Genomic DNA, 13,958 nt, shown 5'->3' on the forward strand with positions numbered 1-13,958 from the left:
CATGTGCTACATGCAGTAGTAACAACAACAATAACAACAGCGCCACTGCAGGCGCGAATGTGGCACACATGTGTGCAATATGCGTTGCACATTACATTTACCAACATACATACATACGCAAGCGTATAGTATGGGTGCATTTGTCACAGTGGCTACTAGTGCCCGGCCATCCGTTTGCGTTCTGTTGAAGCATGTGTTGCACGGTTGCGCTCTAGCTACGGTCCGTTTGCCTGCTTCCTCGTCTTTCAACACTTCCAACTGTGGCCGTTCTGGGTTCATATGTGCACCGTGACTTACTGGCATTCGATTTCGTTGCATCTGCCACGTGCAACATCCAGTCAGGGCAGCCAATTTATTGATATTCGTCATATAGTATAGACATATTTGTCTCAATAGCGGAATTCAAGACATGAAGCTCCTAATTTTTTTTTTGAAGACAGAAAGTTTCTTCCATTACCTTTTTTTATGACATTATTTCTGAATTATTGGTATGGACCTAAATTTGATGTGGATATGGATTTTAAAGAGGGAATGGAGAAACATTAACAAAAAGATAAATATGTTCTTTTCAAAATATCGAAATAAACTCTACCGTCGTCAACACAATAAGATCGGTAAACAGAGCAAAGTGGGCCATAAATTGAAGTCTAAACCTATAAGAAGTTTAGTTGTTCGGAAGAAATTCTGTAGGGATCGAACGAAAGCTCTTTGAAGTCGATTAGAATCGTTTACTTTATAATGTATAAAGCACTAGTGATCGTATCGAAACAGAACTTTGCAAAAATGCTGCATTTAAAGAGTGGCATCGCTCTTCTAAAAATCGCCGACATCGGAATATAAGTATTGAGGGCCCCATATATCGAACATGAGGACCTCAGAGCTTCATATCTATTTTTACCGAAATTTAGGTAAGTCTCAGATATTTTGAAGAAATTTAGAAGAAATATTTTTCTTCTAATAATATGTCGCCGTGCCAACAATGAGTGAAATCGGGTCATAACATCCTCTAGCCCCCAAATACTTAAGATTAGGGTTTTCAAGAAAGTTTTTCAATACACCTTTGTATATGCCGAATATGTGTTTGAAATTGTGTGTTATATGTATTAATAAAATTAAATAAATAAATTCCGAGAGTATAAAATGTTCGGTTACACCTCTTCCCTTACTTGTTATTGTTTTAATTTATATAATTCTTATTACAACAAAATCAACTGCTCATGTTGCCCATATTTGTGGCAGACATGCGCTTGAGCACTAGATACTTTGCTGCATTTAACATGCACACAGACACAGACTCAAGACCCATAAACAAGCATCCGTGCATGCCACATAGTGCCTCTTGCAGACAGTCAAACACATGCAACAGCGGTGTTGACTTACTGTTAGTCGATATGGAGGTGGGCTTTTGTGTAATTTATATGCTGTTGATTTCGTCTTCTTAGTGGTTGTATGAATCCCGAAATTACGGGACTGGCGCTGTATAAAGACATTTTATTATTTTTGCATTTCAATTGTTTTTGAGTTTAAAAATTTCGGGATTCATAATTTTTATTTTCGGAATTTTTTTGTATTACCATTGAAAAGTTCCATGAATTCCGAAATTTTGACAATTTGAAAATTGTATAAATATAGAAAGTTTACGGATTATTTTGCATTAATTTCGGACTAATTATTGGTTTAATTACAAAGTAACATTAGGTTTCGAAAAAAATCTAATACATTTCTATTCGTACATCATATTTATGAATGTATGTATGTATGTATATTAGGGTGGCCCTTAGTTGTATGGAGGATAAAAAAAGTTTCTGGATTCTCGATCGCACCCCCTAGAAATATGCGAATAGCCCAAAAGCTAGTATATACAAAGTTTTGGGTCAATCAAAAAAGGTTTAGAGGTTGCGCAAGCAGCTTGAAATCCTGAAAAAATAAGAATTTTTGCCATTTTTATGTCTCAGACTTCCATATTTCAAAGTCACACTATCCCTTACTGGTTTTCCATACCGTAATAAGATAATAAGAATAACATTAGAACCGTTATAACGGTATATCACGAGCATGCGACGCTTGAAATGCACCACATTAAATTTATTTTCATATTTGTATTTCTGTAACTCTATCAAATCAACCGATTTTTAAGATTGTGGTAATTTTGGAAAGGTAATAAAATGCAGATCTTATAACGGTATGGAAACCAGATAGTGTGGCTTTGAAATATGGAGACATAAAAATGGCAAAAATTCTTAATTTTTCAGGATTTCAAGCTCCTTGCGCAACCTCTAAACCTTTTTTGATTGACCCAAAACTTTGTATATACTAGTTTTTGGGCTATTCGCATATTTCTAGGGGGTGCGATCGAGAATCGGAATACTTTGGAAAATAAGGGCCACCCTAATGTACATATATGTAATTCAGAGGATATTAGCCTGCCAACATACCCCGCCAAGGTTTTGATTTTCTTTCTGTGTTGTTGTTATATATGCAAGTACTTATTAACTTCTGCTTACCAATAGAGTTGAAGTACTCATACACAGCTACCAGATGCAAACATACACACATATCAATTAGCGCACATGTATATGTGTATGTATGTATGGTAGGCTCATATGTCTACATTTTTCTCATCTGCATGTGGCAAGTTAAACACGAGTACCACTGCTGCTTGAAGGCCAAGCTCAGCGTAGGTACACACTTATATCTTTTTGTTGTTTTTTGTGTTTAATTTTTTTTTATTCATTAACAAACTCCATTAAAAACCTATTGAATCACCCCCTGCTACTACTACTACTATGTAGCCTTATTGTATATGCACTTATGTGCGTTTGTATATACATATCTATATGCATTTGAGATACTTCACTAGTATTTTTTGTTTATTTAAAAAATTATCGAATGGAGGCATAAATTAAATTGTTGCATAATTCAAGGCAACTTTTTTTATTCCATATCCATGGCATTTTTCGCAATCATACTGCGAATGATACTCTGGAACAAGCTAGAGATCTATCGAATTTGTTATATAGATATTTTCATAAAAATCGGCCAAAACCACCTGCTTACGCAGTGTTAAAATGTTCTACTAAATTATTGTTCGCGGAATTTAATAATTAGTATCCTAAATATAATTGCTCAAATATCTGACTTTAAGTTTTGACAGAGAGAGGCAGAAAGTGATAGATAGAGTTAGAGAGAATGAGAGACAAGCGGTATTAGAAATAAACAATTTTATTTTCAACTACAAGTTTTAGATACCTTAGCCTCCCTTTTATTCTACATACTTATACGTTTGTCACTTTTAAATATTCATCGATCTTTCATACTTTTCTATAGTTCTTGTTAACCTCTGAACCCTTCACTTTAGATACTACTAACTTGGTGCTATAAGTGATGTTGCCAGTGAACAAATAAACCAGAAAATTATCCTCATTTAATACTTCATATAATTTTAAGTTATGGACCACTGTAACCATGAAAGAATTCCCTCTTGATTTACCAAAACAAAGTTATAGATATGGTAAAGGATTTAGTAATTAAATACCATTATTTTAACTATTAGGTCTACAACTTTGCTTCCGCGGTTTTCCAATAGATGTCTCTACAGTCAAGCACTGGTCGATTAAATCGATTTTTTTATATCGATTTTGGACATTTGTGTCAACATTAACCCAACAAAAAATTTGTAGAGATCTGTTTGCATCCCGAACTTATTCTCAACTGAAAATGTCACTTTTTGAGCCAGATTCTCGACATTTGCGGGGAATTTTGCTTTTCTTTTTAATTCCAAGAAAAGTGCGGATAAGGATCATCGATATTTGTAACCGTTACAAAAAAAAAAAAAAAACAATACAAAAATAAAAACGGCGGAAGCAAAGTTGTAGACCTAATAATTTCCACTATATTTGCAGAAATCAGTCAGCGTTTTATATAAGTTTAGAGGCAATACCCGTCTGGAATCCTTTATTTTTGAAGGTTGATGTGAGATCTGTTGATCTGAAATCACAATTGTCTTCTATAATAAGTATGGTTAGAACTCCATATCGAGTGTATTTGACTTGAGTGTATGTGGGAAACTCATGAGAGCTTACATGGACCAAACATAGATCCGATATTGAAAACAAAAACAGAGAAATAGATAGAACCCAATATATGGAACTTGCCATTTCTGAATTTATAACTTTATTGAAGTTAAATATGATTTGATTATGAATTGTTTTGTCCGAGGGTTTTCAGATGCTTTGTCACGAAAGTCTCATGTTAGCTCTTCTTGAAAGATTTATAACACCTGAGCGCTATCGAGAAAAACAAACTTGAAGGTATTCCTTCATTAAATACAAATATTTGGTAAATTTGAGTTTATATCTCCCTAATCCAGTGCGGAATAATGAAAGGCATGGAAATCAACAAAATAAGATTCATATTGGACAATACTTTATTCTAACCCAACTTTTATTCGAGTGTTTTGAGTGTTCTTTTGCAAAAAGAACCCTGCTAATATTTCTAAACTTTAGGAAAAACACTTCTATTTTGGTATACAAACCCCCGAAGCAAAGTCAACAAATAGTATATTAACCCCAACTGCGCCATAGAAATCCAAAAAAAGTTGTCACAAAAGCGAAATGAAAACATTAAAAGGTAGAAAATAGATACAATACTGAAAATAACGGCACTAAAAGGACACGCGAAGCGAATTTGAACTAGTCATCACACACCAAGGAGATACAAAAAAGAAGAAATTTATTAAAATGTGGAATAAAGTAAAGAGAAAATAAGCTAAGTAAGCTAGTAAAACGAAAAGCAAAAAGGAGTGAGAAAGATAAGCACAAAAGAAAATATACAAACGCAAACAGCAGCGCATAATATTAAAATGATAGGACGAAGAGGAAATAATGCTGTAAATACATACTTATGTATGTATGTCTAGTCAGTGGTGAGAGCGTGGAGGACAATCAGGAAAAGCCGATATTGAGGCGGACAAACAAGTGAAACCAGCTGATACACCAGAAGGACGGCAAAAAACAGGAAATCGAATAAACGGCAACAGAAGAAAGTGAACGAGGTGAAGCGATAAAGTGGTTGGGGGCGGAACAATACGGTGGGTCGCTGGGTTGGCAGCACGCAATGACATTGAATTATAAACAAGCATAGAGGCGTGTGGAAGAAAATGGCTTACGCACGCAGAAGCCGAACGTGGGACAACAACAAACACTTGTGGAGCAGTACAAGCGACAACGGAATGTGTGTTGGGGGAAAAGACAGCTGAGCGCACAAGGACAAACTGTGTGCAGACTAAAAAGGAAAACAACGAGAGTGTGTGCTCACTTAACTGCAGAGAGAGTGTAACGGTATTTGAAATTAATATGAGAAAATGAGCATAAGCGACCTACGGCGCTGGGGAGCTATAAAACGCCGTGGGTGTAATTGTTAAGTGTTGCGTGAGAGCAAGGATTTCGTTATTGTTGTCTTCCTTTTTACGAACGAGTGGAGCGCATAAAGTGGCGGCCCGCAGGATATATGATTTTAGCTTTTATTAATAGAGGAAATGCAGTTAAAGTGTTTAAATTTAGCTACGCGTTAAACACGTAGGCAAATAACGACAATAAACCACCTTTAGAAAACAAAAAAACAACTAATAGTTAAAGCCACCCTCAAGCAACTCCTTGCACCAAACGCCAACACAGCGACTTAAGCGCTCAGCTGTTTTTTGTAGCCAGCGCGGATTGCACTTACAAGCGCGGCTGTTAGCTGCATGCAGCTTTTGGGTATGTGTCGCCTGGGAAGCGACACATAAGCGGCATTAAACAAAAGTAACTGTTGCTGCTGCCGCCTGCATATCTGTTCAGCGCCGGCGGGCAAGAAGATAAAAACAAAACTACAACAATTAGAAGCCTGTCGACGAGCTACCGGCAGTTCGCAACACATAGATACAGTTAGGCGTTTATGTATTACTAGCCGCGTTGCAATTATGTGGGCGCTGCGCGGCGCACGCAAACGAACACAGATTTAAAGGCGCGCGTTGGACGCGTCGCCACCTAAAGCTTGCGGCCGCGCTATCTTTCTCTTGCGGCGCATGTATATGCTTGTGTTGGAGCATCAACCCCTTGACTGCAAAGGTGTGCACATCATTTGTGCGTTGCTTTGCAGAAATCTCTGCGCGCGGCCTTTATATGTGTATATGTGCATGTGTGGGTCTTGTCCCCGCGGCATTTTAGAAAACATATGATTTGCTGTGCGGTTTTACTCTTGCTTTCATTCTGAGCACCAACAGTCAATATCGACGCATGCGCTGCACTCATACACACGCGCCTCCGCTGTCACTTACATACAACAGCGCGCTGACGAACGCGTCGTTAAAACGCCTACGTTACTGTTTTCATATATATCTCCATATATGTGTATAGGTGTATGCCGCGCGGCTGCTTGTGTACATGTGTGCGCGCGCGTTAATATCATGCAGATAATATGTAATAACAAAAGCGCTGATAAGGCGCTCCACAAAAGCGAGCAAAAACAGCAGCAACAAAATATGAGAAGATGTTAAGCGGCGCGTCGCTTGCCTTAGTCACACAGCGGTGCGCGCTCTCAGCTGTGCTGACGGCAAACTCAAACGCACACCAACGCACTTGCATACGCATATACGTACAGACGCAGATAGGCACTTCCGTCATAGCGTCTGTTTGCCATCGCTAATCGCGCGTCCCACTCTCCCACACAAACGCGCTGTGAAATTCTAACTGTATATGCTGCAAACACACAAACGTGCATGGGAATGCGATTCGCTCTCTGTGCCGCGCTACGCTGCACTGTGCTGCGCTGCTTTGCCTCGCTCAGCTGTGCGACTGCCGCTGCGACGCGCTTGTCTCGGTTCGCCGCTCGCTCACTCGCTCGCTCGGGTAGCTCGTCTTTTTTGCTGGCTGTGCTCGCCTTTTTCTTTCCGGCCGCCACGGCTTCTTGACGGGTAAAGGCAAACTTTTACGCTGTAGATGCAACATTCGAAGAACGTTACGCACGGTGACCGTTAGACGCAGTGACTCGCAGCGGATCGACGACGAGCAGCTCAGCTTATTATTTAGCATACACAGGCTCTGCGGCTTTCACTGTTTTCAGTACAAAGCAACGTACTGCTCTAAGCAGCAATTTGTTTTATTCGAATCGTGTCGAGTTAAGGTGACGATGACGCGCGTCTTTCGCGTATATCACTAATTCTATAGCGCGGTGCGTGCAAGTAATATTCTTTTATTCGAGCAAAAAAATATAAAAATAAATTGATTAAAAATATATATGTTCTATCTAAATATATATTTGAACAAAAAGGTGAGGCGCAAGCAAAACGAAAACAACCTTTAAATAAAACAAAGGTGTACAGTTAAAAAAAAAATCAGAAATTAAAAATAATTAAATTAAAATATAAATAAATAAAATCTACGTTTTTTTCTCGCTCGCTTTGTGTGTTTTGATCGCTAATATTCACGCAAATCGCGTGCTGATAAAAACCGTTTTGTTGTACTAATTGTTGCGCCAGCCGCTTTGAAACCCAAAAATAATCGCCGCTTGTGAAGTTTTATAGCGCGTCGAGTTATTTTCGGAAAAATAACATAAAATAATTTTAAAAATATTTTTTGTTTGGCCTCTTGTGTCTGCATAAAAATAAATTACATTCAGCGGCACGCGTAATTTTAATATTAGCATTTTATTTATAAATAATTTTGCTAGTGAAAGTACGAAAATTAAAAATAACAATAACAATCGTGTTGGTGCTGGCAATGACGAAACAATAAAAATAAACATTAAACATTTTGTAAATAATGCAAATGTAATGGATTTAATGTTTTTGTGTTTTAAATAAAAATACAATTGATTGATGAACTGAAAATTTAAATATATTTTTTTTTGTGAAATTGATTAATACTTTTTATAATAATAATAATACAAGAAAAGAAATAAATATTAAAAAATAATAATTATTATTATAATAAAAAAATAATAAATAATTTAAATAATTAAAAAACTGAATATACATATAAAAAAATAAAATAATATTATTTTGTAAGTAAAAAAATTTAATTGATTAAAAAATATATAAACGAAAAAAATATATATAAATTAAATCATTATAACATTATTATTTGTTAAAACACTATTTCAATAAAATATTATAATGGAAAATATAAAAAATGTATACAAATAAATTTAAGTGTAAATCAAAAAAAAAATTAATAAACAAAATAAATTAAATTTCATAAATTTTTTTAAGAACTCCAAACAAAAAGGAAAAATAATTAAATTTAAAAAGATATAAACAAAAATTAAGAAAATCAAAATTAAAAGATCTTTCCAATTAAAGAAAATATTTATAACGATGCTAACGTTTTTTTTATAATAAAAGCTATCACAATAGCTGATATAAAAATATTTGATAAAATAAAAATTATTTAAAATTTGAAATTTAAATTTTCACAGAAACAAACGAGAATATTAATTTAACTAAAAGCATGACATTTAATAAAAAATATATTAAAATTAATTTAATAAAAATATTTTTATTTTTCAATTAAAAAACAAAAGGAAATTATTAAAAAAAATATTTTCAAAAATGTGCTCCAAATTCCAAATTTAATTTTTCATATCTCCCAAAACAGGTTTTTAAACAACTGGTTTACAACTTTTTAAAAAATACTTCAGATTTTAAACATTTTTGATAAACATTTACTACATAATAAAAAAAAAAAAACATTTTTTGTGTAATCTCTACATCGTGTGGTGATAAGATATTTGTATGCTGGATTTTGTAGACTTTGTGAAACGCGAGCAAATAACAATTTCTAAATTTTATGAAGTGAAGCGGAATTTTTGAAAAACTGTTTAAAGGAAATTTATAAAGTTATATAAACAACTAAAATCAAGGAAAAAGTTGGCAGCCATAGTTCAGTGTCAGTGTGGAGAGATTTTTAATAAACATTTTACAATATTTGCTGTAAGTAAAATTTATTTAATTAAAAAAAAAAAAAATTATAAATACAAACATATACCTATATTTAATTAATTATTAAATAAAATTTACTTCATAAATGTTTTTTATAGAAAATTATTATTTTTCATTAAAAAATGTATTGATATTTAAGGTAAAATTGAAAAAAATAAAATTTTTTTCAAATATTTTTTAATATTTTTTTTCCAAAAAATTAAAATTTTTTACTCAAAAAAATGTTATTTATTTTAAATTTAATTATTGTTTATTTAAAAATTTTTTTGATTATTATCAGAAGTTTGCGTTTGATTCTGCGCTTAATCAAAGTCTCAAAACTTCCGGAATTGTGCAAATCAAAAGTGAGTGACAGAGATGTGAAAGAAATAAGAAATAAGTAAAGAAATTTGCAATCAGCATATACAGCGACGGCGCTTCAATCACTGATTAAGACTTATCAAAGTAAAAAAATTAAGAAAAAGTAAAAAAAAGTATAAAAAAGTAAAAATGTGAATTACAACGAAAATGTAAGAACGCTATAGGTTGCGACTGGAGAGCAAATTTTAATGTTTGAAGATTTCTGCAGAAATTGCTTAGAAATGGTAAAATTTTAAATTTTTCTTTAGATGTGAAAGAAATAAGAAATAAGTAAAGAAATTTGCAATCAGCATATACAGCGACGGCGCTTCAATCACTGATTAAGACTTATCAAAGTAAAAAAATTAAGAAAAAGTAAAAAAAAGTATAAAAAAGTAAAAATGTGAATTACAACGAAAATGTAAGAACGCTATAGGTTGCGACTGGAGAGCAAATTTTAATGTTTGAAGATTTCTGCAGAAATTGCTTAGAAATGGTAAAATTTTAAATTTTTCTTTAGCTGTTGACAAAAAAGTCATAAAATATTTGTGTTTTTTTTTTTAATTAAAAAATATTATTATATTTTTATTGTAAGAATAAAAAAAATATTTTCTTTATTAAAAAGAAATTTAAACTATTTGTTTTTATTAAAAATATATTACAAGTAACAACACTGCGAAAACTCCCCATCACTTCCTTGTTTATACACTTTCGCAATCACAATTCGCATTTCTATCTTCAAATTGTGCCGTTTTTCTTTTTCTTCAACTTCATGCATCGCTGCGCATTCATCACTCGCATTTTTCTCTCATTTCACACCCAAGTCTCCGGCTGATAAGCCGAGACCTTTTGCAAGCTTCATATGTCACTGCGTTATGACTCCATTCAAAGTGCAAATGCAAATAATAAATGTAAAAGCGCTTAAGTTGAGATTGCTCAAAATTTAAAGATATCAAAAAAATGACAAAATTATTGACTCTTTCTGAAGGGATCAATTTTTTTAAATGCTGTTATCTAATTTCCGTACAAAAGCTACCCTTTTTACGGAAAATATCTATAAATCGATTTAGCCTATTTTATCTCATATTAAATCTCCCTATTGCTACGCATTTATCGCCATCTCCACCTACACTCTACTTTTCTTAGTGCTAATTTTATTTCCATTGTATTGTCTACCTTGTTGTCTTTATCAATTATCGTTAACTCAAGTCAAGCTTTATGTTAGTCTACAACTGTTTGTAGTCTGTAGTTTTGAAAGTTTGACTTTATTTAGAGTGTTATAATGATTATCCAACTATTATTTGGTTATAGATGGTTTAGCTGCTGTTGTGTGGGTTGTTTGAAGATTTGTAACTTTTTTGCAAAGCTTCAGCGATAAAAATCTCATATGTTTACTTTTTATTAAACTGATTATTTTCTCTTCGTACAATTATAATTTTTCGTTTTTTTTTAGTTTCATCAAATTTTATTTGATTTTTTAAATAATGATTAGAGTTTTTAATTAAAATATATCGATAAATGCGGTCTTATGAGATTACATTCTTTCAAATCTTATTTCTTTATTTAAATGTGAGCTCAATTTAATTTTTAATTAACCGTTATTTGGAGTACTCAGTTTAGCAGTAAATTTAAGGTTGAAGCGATAATTTTACATTGAAGATAATCGATAAATCTGTGCGTTTGAGTATATATTCGCTTAATTTCTTATACTTGAGCAATTAAATACATTCCACATCGTTGAAAATTATTAAAAGTTCGATTGAAGTCAAATTTAAGGTCCAAAAATGGATTAAGAGATGAAATAAATCGATAAATCAGTACTTAAGAGACTATATTTATATTATAATCAGATTTGCTGAAGTGAAGATCGCTTAATTGTCTATTTTTGTGCAATTAAATGCATTCCATCTTATACTAAATGTCTTGAAAGTAAATTGAAAATACAATAATGGGTTCAGGGGTGTAATAAATCGATAAGTTATTACTTATGGGAAAATACTGTTTGAAAATAGATTTCTTTACTGTTATGTATAACATAATTACTTATCTTCGTGCAATTAACGGCATTCCACACTTTTTAAAGCTGTTAGAAGGTCTCTTGAAGAACCCAATTACTTGAATCACAATTGAAATCAATCGATTGATCAGTATTTAATAGAACATATTTATTTAAATCATGTTTCTGTTGGGATTATACGCTTTATTCTCTATTTTTAAACAATTCAATGCATTCCACACTTTTCCAAATTTCTTCAAGTTATGGACTAAAATTGGGTTCAGACAGAAAAAATCGATTAAACTTAACTAACGAAAATATATTTCTCAAAAATATGTTTCTGTTCTTTCAATCAACGAATATTTGAAAAATTGAATACATTCCACACTGTTCAAAGTTGCTGAAAGTTCGCTTGAAGCCAAATTGCAGCTCTGGAATAGGGTTCTCAGTTGAATTATATCAATAAATCGATATTTATAAAATTATGTATCTAGAAATCATATTTCTTAGTTGTCGAGTTCTGCTTAAACCTCACTCAAAAGCAAATTGTAGATCTTGAAGACCTGGAAATAAATCAATAAATCATTAGTTTTGAGAAAATATTCCTTGATATTATATATTGATTTGCTGTTATAGAAAATGAATTTGCTTCTTTTTTTGCTCCCAAAGTGCGAGTCACTAAATTTTTAACGTAAGGGAAATACAGAAATTTACAAAATACCAATAAATAATATGAGTAACTTTCATTGAGCCAAGTGACTCACTTTAGAGCTACTCGATAAATCCATCTCAAACTTCAAGCAATTAGGAATCGTCATTTACACAGAAATTTCGTAATTTGGTTGATATCTCCAGCTTCCTTGTGCGTGCCTACTAGATTTATGAATAATAACAAATTCGCTATTTATAAATAATATTATTTATAAATAAATAATTAAATTTGAATTGCAAACATACAATTATTACTAAAAATAATTGTAAGAAACACCGAAATAAATTCACTTATTTTATGACATCAGTTGGCTGACTGATAACTATGGGCAAAGCCAAGGTTATGTACACTGAGATTGTATCGAACACAGACATACACGAAGCGATGTAGACGTAACTCGTAAGAACAAATAATTACAAAACTAAAACACCCACACATGCGCGAAATATATATGTATGTATGTGTATGTATGTATATGATTTATATATACAATATAAGAGCTGACTAGCCGGCTGTTGTTGAGTTGTTGCTGTTGTTGCATTTGTAGCTCGTCACTATCTTATCAAAAACCAAAAACAAAAGCAAGTCGACAGCAAAAAAAAAAAATATTGCTGAAAATGAAAGTAAAAGCAAATACGGCAACAACAACAATAGCAAACAAAATGTGCGAAAAAGTGTAAAGACATAATTAAAAAGAAACAAAGCAACAACAAAAAAAGCTAATTACTATAATGACCCGCAATAAAAGTTATAAAGAAAAAATTCACACTTACATATATGTACAGCTAATATAACAGTGAGTACAAAAGCAAGAAATGAAAACACAAAATACAAGTAATCTAAAGTAAAACATCAACAACAACAACAACAGTAGAGAAATATCAAATTCAACAACTAATAAACATTTGAGAATAATAACAGTGCAGTGACAACAACAAAAACACACATATGTATATAGTACAACAACACTCGCTGTTATCATAGCAACAATATCAGTTGGAAAAAACAACAACAACTACCAGCACAGTAGATAATACTTCTTCCTCTGTCGCCTCAGCGATTTCGCGCACACAAACACTCTCGTATATATGTATATATATATATACACATATATATATATATATATATATAAAGTGATACAAAGTTTAAGGCGCGGATTTTGATAAGCCCTGTTGATCTCACTCCTCAAGCAAACACCCAACATAAGAGGTGCCATATTCATTTGCTTACTTGATTTGTATGTTGGTGTGTCTTATGACTCGCCTTAACAGCTTAAGCCGATAAGTGGCTGCTAAGAAAGCTAAACATCACAATTACACACGCACATATATACTGGCATATAATCAGCTGAGCGAAAGTTCTTGGTCGAAATTGTTTAATCGCTTTGCTGAAGTTCAGTTTGCAGATTTGTTAGCCACATTTAGAAGCATGCTTAAATTTTTTTATATTTTACAAATATACATATATAGTTTATATATTTATAAAATGTTATACTACAATATATATATATATATATATATGTATATATGTTCAAGTAGTAAATAATACTGAAATAGTGATAAAGCATTGTTATCAGCCGCGCAAATCAGGTGCTGCTGCTGCTGCAGTCGACGGCATCTCATGCGGCCACAACGTGTGCCGCCGCTGTGAAATTTTTGGCTATGCGCCGACAGATAGATTCGCACTTGACAATTACACAAACATATAAAAAAAATGTATATATTTTTATTATTGTTTTTTTTTTTTTTGTTTGCGCTTGCAATAGTTGTAATCTCAGTGGTATGTGTAGGTGTAGTGCGCAGCAGCGCTTATCGCCTAACAGTGGTAGCAAAAAGTTTGTAGCTTAATGGAATTATATTTTTTTTAAACAAATTTATTTAACTTTTTAATTTGAGTTAATTAAATTAATTTTTTATTTTTATTTTATAAATCTT

General features: G+C 32.6%; 1 protein-coding gene across 22 annotated transcripts in view; it reads left to right on the forward strand.

Moving 5' to 3' along the window:
• The window catches only part of LOC105214484 (myocyte-specific enhancer factor 2), a 224,023-nt gene that overhangs the window by 115,989 nt on the left and 94,076 nt on the right, over window positions 1-13,958 (forward strand). The window contains exons 1-2 of one of the 22 annotated variants that reach the window (XM_054234537.1): window positions 6,475-7,308; window positions 8,634-8,968. The exons of 19 other annotated variants lie outside the window; for them this stretch is intronic. The gene's annotated coding sequence lies outside the window, so the exon portion shown is untranslated. Of the gene's footprint in view, window positions 1-6,474; window positions 7,309-8,633; window positions 8,969-13,958 lie in introns of those variants that run through there. 2 more of the 22 variants (XM_054234540.1, XM_054234541.1) reach the window with 2 other exon arrangements.

The sequence above is a fragment of the Zeugodacus cucurbitae genome, chromosome 6 (assembly GCF_028554725.1).
Source record: "Zeugodacus cucurbitae isolate PBARC_wt_2022May chromosome 6, idZeuCucr1.2, whole genome shotgun sequence".
In the NCBI taxonomy this organism is placed as follows: Eukaryota; Metazoa; Arthropoda; class Insecta; order Diptera; family Tephritidae; genus Zeugodacus; species Zeugodacus cucurbitae.